The sequence below is a fragment of the Anabrus simplex genome, chromosome 2, assembly GCF_040414725.1.
Source record: "Anabrus simplex isolate iqAnaSimp1 chromosome 2, ASM4041472v1, whole genome shotgun sequence".
In the NCBI taxonomy this organism is placed as follows: domain Eukaryota; kingdom Metazoa; phylum Arthropoda; class Insecta; order Orthoptera; family Tettigoniidae; genus Anabrus; species Anabrus simplex.
The window spans coordinates 1226071699-1226080443 of NC_090266.1; positions in this window are offsets into that span (position 1 = coordinate 1226071699).

Consider the following 8745-nt stretch of genomic DNA (forward strand, 5'->3'; position numbering starts at 1 on the left):
AGCGTTAACTTGTACTATCGCCGATTCAATATTTTCTGATAACAGTAAAAGATCGTCAGCAAATGCTAAGCAGTTGATAGTGATGTTCTCTTTCTTGTATCCTATCCTTATTTGGTCTTTAATGCCTTTTTCTGCGAGTTCTTTTTCCCACTCTTTGATGACACAATTGAACAGCAGTGGGGATAGGCAATCTCCTTGCCTAACGCCTGTCTTGATTTCAAAGAGTTCAGATATCTCTCCCATAAACGTAACCTTTGAGTATGTGTTTGTTAAGGTCTCCTTTATTAGCTGTAATGTCTTGTTATCTGTACCCATTTCTCTAAGGATGTTAAACAATGTGCTCCTATCAACTGAATCATATGCTTTTCGAAAGTCAACAAAAACTGCTACATACTTCTTGCCCCTGGCAACTCTGTCCTTCAGTATTGTCTTGAGGTTCCAAATTTGTTCCACACATGATCGTCCCTTCCGAAAGCCTCCCTGGTATTCGCCGATTTTGTGTTCAACTTGTTGTTCTGATCTTGATAGCAATGCCATAGATAGTATCTTGTATGTCTCTTGAAGGAGAGAGATGCCTCTGTAATTGCTGACATCTGTTCTGTCCCCTTTCTTGTGTAGTGGGTGTATTAAGGCTAATTTCCAATCATCAGGAATCTTAGAAGTGTTCCAGATTTATTGCATTAACTGGCATAGGTTCTTGATCATTTGGGGGCTCACATGTTTCCATAGTTCACTCGTTATTGAGTCTTCACCAGCTGCTTTGTTGTTCTTAAGCTTCTTGATTAGATTTGTGATTTCTGTTTCATCAGGCGGTGTGGAGTCTGGGTTCTGTTGCGTATGTTCTGTGGCGAGCTTCTCCTCTGAAACTGGGCAGTTAAGTAGCTGTTTAAAGTTGGCAATTTTCTTCATTGTTTATTGCGATGGTGCCATCCTCTTTCTTGAAACACAAGCTCGGTTGTTGCTATTTAGAAAGGCTCCTCTTAAATATCTTGTAAAAGTCCCTCGTGTTATTCTTTTAGAAGTTTTGTTCTATTGCAACCAGTTGTTTTCTTCCTCGAATTTTATTTTTTCTCCTCTTATGATTTTTGCGGTTGATTTTCTTTGTTCTTTGAAGCTGTAGTAATATTCCTCTTTCTTTGATGAGTACCACTTCTTCTATCTTGTAGTCTGAATGATATTGCCTGTTCACATCTTTCATTCCACCATGGATGTTTTCGTGATTTCTTGAGTAATGCTGTTTCTTTGGCTGCTCCTATCATGGTCTGCTGCATTTGCTTCCATTCAGTTGTTTCAATGTTCGTCAGTTCTTGGTACTTGTTGCTGTTCTGTTTTAGCTTTTGAGTGTCGAATCTTAGTACTCTGTTGTTTGTGCGTTTCTTCTTGCTGCTGGGAATAAACTTTATCTTTATGATTGTTAAATAGTGATCTGTTTCTATGTTGGCTCCTTTATTAACTTTAACATTCATGATTTCTTTTTGACTTCTATGGGAGATTGCAACGTGATCAATTTTATATTCTCCTAATAGTTTGTTTGGTGATGCCCACGTCGCTTGTTTCCTAGGAAGCTTCTTGAAATGAGTGGACATCACTTTCAAATTAAAGTTCCTACAGAACTCTATAAGTCTTTGCCCATTTCTGTTGGTTCTTCTATGAGCTGGGAAATTCCCCACTATTTTCTTGTAGACTTTTTCTTGTCCTACCTGTGCGTTGAAATCTCCAAGTAGTATTTTCACATGATTATCAGGAATTTTTGATATCACCAAATCTAATTCTTCCCAAAAGTCATCTACCTTTTGTGGGTTAGTTCGATTGTCATCATTAATTGGCGCATGAGCATTAATGAGGGTGTATATTTACTTTGCACACTTAATGGTTAGTAGTGAGAGCCTTCCATTTGGGGACTGGAAGTCTATAACTGAATTTAGAATCTTTTTATTGATTACAAATGCTGTTCCTAAGTGTGGCATATTCTTCATGATCCTTATGAAAACCTTGCCTTTCAGGATTCTATAGTTGCTTGATTCCATCGCGATGTCATCCGTGAATCTTGTTTCTTGAAGTGCCATTATCAGAATATTTTGCTGGTCCATTACGTCTGTAAGTTGTTTAAGTTTTCCTGTTTTTTTTCCTGAATTTATGTTCAGCGTGCCAAAAAAGTGTTTCCGTTTAGGTCTTAATTTTGGTGTATTCAGTCTGGATGCGTGTGATGGCATTGGGTTTCCTAGATGCTCCGACTCATCTATGCATGGTGGTTTGGGCTCTCCAGAAGTGCACTGCTTGTAGCAGAGGCTGCCACCTGGAGTAGTTTCCGTAAGAAATGTGCCCATCATGCGAGTTAATGGGAGTTGTTGGGGTCAGCTCAATATACCACTAAAGTTGTAAGCCTTAGGGTTGCTCCTTTCCAGCAGATGTGTCTGGATTGTAGCGCAACTGTCGGGGATAGGTTATTCTTCACCTTCAACACCGTTGAAGTTATGTATTCTATTTCTTCTTCGTCTGTAACCCAGACAGGGGCCCTTAAAGGGTGCTATCACCCGGAGCCAGATGGACCCTGTTTTTTTTACGAGGTGTTACTCCTCCCCCTCCTCCTTCCTCATCACTTGCGAGATGAAGCCCCGGGCTTGGGACCGGCACTGGCGGAGTTATTATTATTATTATTATTATTATTATTATTATTATTATTATTATTATTATTATTATTAGCGGAAAAACATGGATATTTCCCAATCCCAACCTAGGAGAGTTCCAGATTTGTCACGAAGCGATCTTAAAACATGCAGAAAAGGGGATCCAACACGTCAAAATCCTGAGAGGTGCAAATTTAGATTCAATCACTTCCTCTCCAAGATCAAAGTCCAGATCACCCCAAGATCCCACAAAAACAGGAAAGCAACTCGAACAACAAAGTTTGGCAGAGAAAATCTCAGAATCCACAAATATTTTGCAACAGAATTACACAAAAGACAGTTACAGGGATGGGAACAGTTAAAAGAGGCTGTGACTGATTCTGCAAGAGTCGCAGTTCCTCTAGAGAGAAAGAGGAAACATGCATGGTGGTCATCTGAATGTGATGATGCAATAGAAGAACGCCGAAATGCGTGGATGAATTGGTGTTCCCTGAAAACATCAGGGAACCAGAAGAACTACCAGGAAACAAGGGAAAGAACATCCAAGATCATCAGAAATCTGAAGAGAAAGAATGAAAAGGAACGCTTGATTTAGATCGAACATGATTTTCAAGAAAACACTCGGGATTTTTATAAAACATTCAAGAACATCTTGAGTAGATACGATCCACCAAGCCTCAACTTCAGAAACCAAGAAGGAAAAGTAGCTCACAGTGATGTGGAGAATTGCCAGATTCTGGCAGACTACTTTGCAAAAACTCCTCAATTGTGAGCCACCGTCTCAGAAATTCGACTACAAGGAACCAAACCCAGACTCGGACCCTCCGACTGTGGACGAAGTTACGAGAATCACCAAGACCTTAAAGAACAACAAAGCACCTGGAGAAGACGGGATAATTGCAGAACTTTGGAAATATGCTGACAACAGAGCGATCTTTGAACTGACAAGAATGCGACACAGTATCTGGGAAGAAGAGATGCTGGCAGATGGATGACATGAACGTTAATACACCTTCTTCACAAGAAAGCAGATAAGGCAGACGTCAACAATTACAGGGGAATATCGCTACTACCAGAGACATATAAGATATTTTCAATGGCACTGCTAGATAGAGCAGAAAAACAATTGGAACCGCATATTGGTGAGTATCAAGGAGGCTTAAGAAAGGGAAGGTCATGTGCGGAACAGATCCTGAACCTGAAGTTGATCAAAGCATACCAGAAACAGAGGAACAAGAAATTCGTGCTCACATTTGTGGATTTCAAGAAGACCTACGATTCGGTAGATAGAGAAACACTGATCCGTATCCTAGAAGAAATATGTCTAGATATGAAGACCAGAGAGCACATTAAACAGACTGTGACTAACACAACATCTAGGCCACGTTCAGGGGGATACTATCAGAATAATTTATGATTAAAACAGGGGTCAGGCAGGGAAATGGGTTTTCTCCCCTTCTATTCAACTGTGTTCTCTACAAGGTCATTGGAGAGTGGCGCAAGAAAATGCAAGTAGGTGGTATACGAATGGGATATAAGAATAGAGGGATTGTAGTCGACTGCCTAGCCTTTCGGAGGACATTGTGATTCTGTCAGAGTCAATAGAGGAGGCACGGAACCAGATTGCCCAGCTCCAGGAACAAGCAAGTAAGGCAGGCTTACGGATCTCCTTCTAGGAGGCACTGTACATGACCAACATCGAAACAACACCCAGAGGGATGACAGTGGAGGGAAGGAGGATTCGTAACGTAGATAAATTTAAATATCTGGGAGAGTTGATAGATAACAACCAGTCAGAGAAAGAGGAACTGATATCGAGGATCAACAAAATGAATTTGGCATACAAGCTAAGTATGAACACCTATAACAAGAAGAAGATCTCAATCAATGCAAAATTCAGACTTGACCAGACAGTGATCCGTGGAGAAGCCTTATATGCAGCTGAATGCTTGAACGTGATAAAGGTAGATTGGTCAAGAAGTTAGAACTGGTGGAGCGAAAAATTCTGAGGAAGGTACTGGGGGCCCAAAGAACAGAGGATGGATCATACAGAACGAAAGCAAACCAAGAACCGTACCGCAAGTTAGAAAAGATCTCAGACACCATCCGGAAGAGGAGAGCCATGTTCTTTGGATACATCTACAGAATGGACCCGGGAATACTGACCAACCAGATATTAAGGTTTTCTGAGACAGGAAAACTGTCGCACGCTGGCATCAGGAAGTGAAGAAGGACCTGGCAGAAATGGGAATACAAGGATCGTAAATAAACAACAGGGAAACTTACAGACAAAAAGAAAGAACACAAAGAGTTTCCAAAGAAAATTTAGTTTTCGGACACAAACACCATGGACGGAAGAGAGAAGAAGGTTGCAGAGTGAAAGAATGAAGGATTATTGGGCGCAGATCAAAGCCCAGAAGCAGCTGAAATCGAATTAACGTGGTCACAGTTCGCCAAAACGAAAGAAAGAAAGAAAGAAAGAAAGAAAGAAAGAAAGAAAGAAAGAAAGAATTAGCGTTTGAGGTCAGTAGCACTACGCAAAGTACTTAGGAGGAGTGCTTTTGCCTTTTCCTTTGTTCCAATATTTCTCCCAGTGTTGGCTTCCTTTTTGTTTTCAGACCAGGTTGTTCCAGCCTTCTTCTTTGGTCTTTCCTTACAAAGTATACACAGGAGAATTTTCCACCTATTCAATACTAAGTTGTATTTACAATGTTATTTACATTACGTGGGAATAGTTTCAACCCTACTCGGGGTCATCATCAGCCATATTAAACATACACACAATTTGATGAAATTCTAAAACATGTTTTCTAAGCAGTAGGAATCTTATGAATATATAATTTACAATATGAAGTGTAGTTGAATTGGGCAAGGGCTATGGCGCTCAAAATTCTCTAAATGAAATTGAAATATTACGTGTGACATAGGTAAGCATGAAATAATACGAATACACTAAACATGCTCAAAAGTCTGGAACAAAAGAACAAATGAGGTGCTCTGTGTTGTAGGTTAAACATTTCAGTAAGATTTTAGACTCACGGTATTCAGTAGGTCCTGGTAATACATAACGGTTGTGAACCGAGTGCAATGGTACTAAGAATGAACACATTGTACACTGACACACATATATAAAAATATACAAGTATGTACAATGTCTGAGAAACAAAATGTGTAGTTGATACTCTCTAGAAGAAGAGTCGACTATACACTGTATCGGCTTAAGCGGAGAATTTGGTACTTGGTGTGTTAAGTAACCAAGTCATGTTGACAGGACTGCATGGTTGATTGCTGGGCAGACTGAATATGAAGTTTTGAATTCTTCTTGAGAATAAAGTAGACACTGCGCGTGGTGATATTAATTGGTGGAACTCTCAGTTCATAACGGAAAACAAATTGGACCTATTAAATTGAGAAAAGCCACTAAAATGCAAAGTACGCGGAAAGAGGAAGGATTTGTGAGTTTCCATTCGCTTTGTGGTAATCTCTGTTGCAGAGGAGCATCCGAGGAAGGAGGCCATGTTCGCTGTACACAACATGGATCTCAAGTTGTAGCAGCGCGCTTCAATTACATTTTGTGTTATCACATGTGACGAGTCCTGTTTCCATCATTATGACCCAGAGACAAAACAGCAAAGTGCTCAATGGGAACATCCTTCCAGTCCAAGACCCAAAAATGCCAAAGTTCAGGCGAGTGCAGGGAAAGTCATGAACAATTTTTGTTGATAAGCAGGATATTGTGTACGATCATGTAGTGAAAATATAACGTACTGTTACTGCTGATTACCATTTTGAAGTGTTAAAGAAACCTCTGAAAAGAAACGTTGCAGAAAGAAGACCAAACTTAGCTCAAATGGGATGGATCCTGCACCAGGAAAACGCACCTGCGCATCGGGCAATCAGGACACCAGACACAATAACCAAATTGGGCATTGAGGTGATGCCACATCCACCTTATTGACCTGACCTAGCACCATGCGACTTCTACCTATTTCCTGGCAGTGAAAAAGGAAATTCGAGGTCGTCATTTTCAAAGTGATCAAAAAGTAAACAATGCAATTTCGGGTATACTCAACAGACTATCAAGAAAGGGCTTCGGGGAGTGTTTTGAACAGAGGACTGGGCGATGGAACCGTTGTATCGTGTCTGAAGTAGAGTAATTTGAAGTCTGTAAGTGAATTAGAGGAAAGTTAGCCAGTATTTTGAAGTAATAAAAACATTCCTGTTTTTTGACACCCCCTCGTGTCATTTGTAGATTTTTTAAAATTTTCGGAATATAACATTACATAAATAAGCCTGCGTTGTACTTACATTCCCTCTAGAATGTCAAAAATAACGACCGATATGATTCGTGATACCGACCAGACGACACCTCGTAATCTTCAGGCCTTCGGGCTCAGCAGCGGTCGCTTGGTAGGCCAAGGCCCTTAGGGGTTGTTGCGCCGTGGGGTTTGGTTTGGTTTGTACTTACAAGGGAACTGTCCATACTGTCATATCGAAATCCACAATGAAATTTCGAAGAGATCATGAGGGGATCCATAAAATGGGGATGTATAAAAGTTTAGCTGCCATTTCGAACTGGAAGGTTTCAAAATCCGCGTGACAACGCAGCTTACTGGACAACCCTTGCTTCTCGCTGGCTCGCTCGGCGCACAGTTGCGCTGGAGAGAGGGAGAACGAAGTGGCAGGCTGCCATGCGCCAAGGTCACTTTATTGTTACGGAACGAATGTGAAACATAAATGAGGTGCGTTAATCACATGATAAAACACAAATATTTTTGGCACCATGCACAACTAATATGCACTTTGAGGCCACATTGTTCTTCACAGTTTTCTTTCCTTGTTTGAAGGCAATATTTCGCAGGCACTTCGAACTCAGGAGGTCTCTCCGTTGTATAATTGGCTGTGAACCACGAATATTTAATCATGTCCTTGAACCGTGGGGAAGAAAATTGAAAATGAATGAAGGACTGCGTTTTTAGTATGCACGTTTCCCTGATAAACATCAAACTGAAACTCTTCAGAAGTCGGCACAATGGGTCTTAGGCAGCGATACAAAGCCTTCCACTGCCGGAAGAAAAATTGTCAAAGGGCTGTATCTTCCCTGTAGTGCCGGGAGGAATCTGGAGAAATTCTATACCGTTGCCTGGAGGAATGTCTTCAAGACAGCTCTTGTCACTGTGAGTAGTCCAGGAATCTAGCAGTATCAAACACTTCTCTTCCGCAAGTAGGAAGAATGATTCTTTAAACCAATACTTTAATCTTTTTTTCCCATTTTCTCTGAATTTGCGACTGTTTCAATTATATTTCTGACATGAAAAAATTGTTTGGAAACTCTCGGACCGAAAGTTCCAGTTGCCTCCTGTGGTACAGTGAATGATTTTGGGAAAAGAGTACTGGCAATACTAATTGTAGGCATAATTGTGTACGAGTGGGTGAGTGCACTAACTGATTGAGCAGCTGTTTCTGTGTGCTCCTCACCAAAAAACGGTAGAGTCCTTTTCGCTTTCATTTCGCGCACGAAACCGCTCTGATCAGTATCACAAATTTTTTGAGACTTTATATTTTTCGTCTTCTTCTTGCAGATACGTACGGCATAGAAACTGCGTATTTTTTCTACTTTTATTCTGTAGTTTTTCTTAAAACGACTCAACCAAGTAGCACATGCGCTGAAAATAGTTCACTCCCTTGAAACCTCTCTTGAAATTTCTAATGCCCACAGTTGCAGGTCTCCATCGCATACATTCCGCTTCAGACTTCTTGCTTCTCTAAAGCTAGAAAATAATTTTGTAAGCACCAATTTTCTGTGTTCAGTGGGGTTCACTGATGTAGATTCTAATTGGTTCTTCCACCTGTACAATTGTAGTGACGACACCTTACGACAACTTTTGCGAACAGTGGTTAATGAAAGCCGCTTCTTAGCCCCCTTATTTTACCATACATTTACAGCTACAGTTTGTTTCACTTTCTTCTGTGGACTAGAAGCATAGCTTGAACTGGTAAATTTGCTATGTGACTGGGGTGTCTCTTCACTGGATTGACGGGAATCAGACTCCGAGCTCAAACTCGGATCCTTAACACTTCTTGTTCCTGGCAATGGTGTGCTGACATCTCCTTCAGA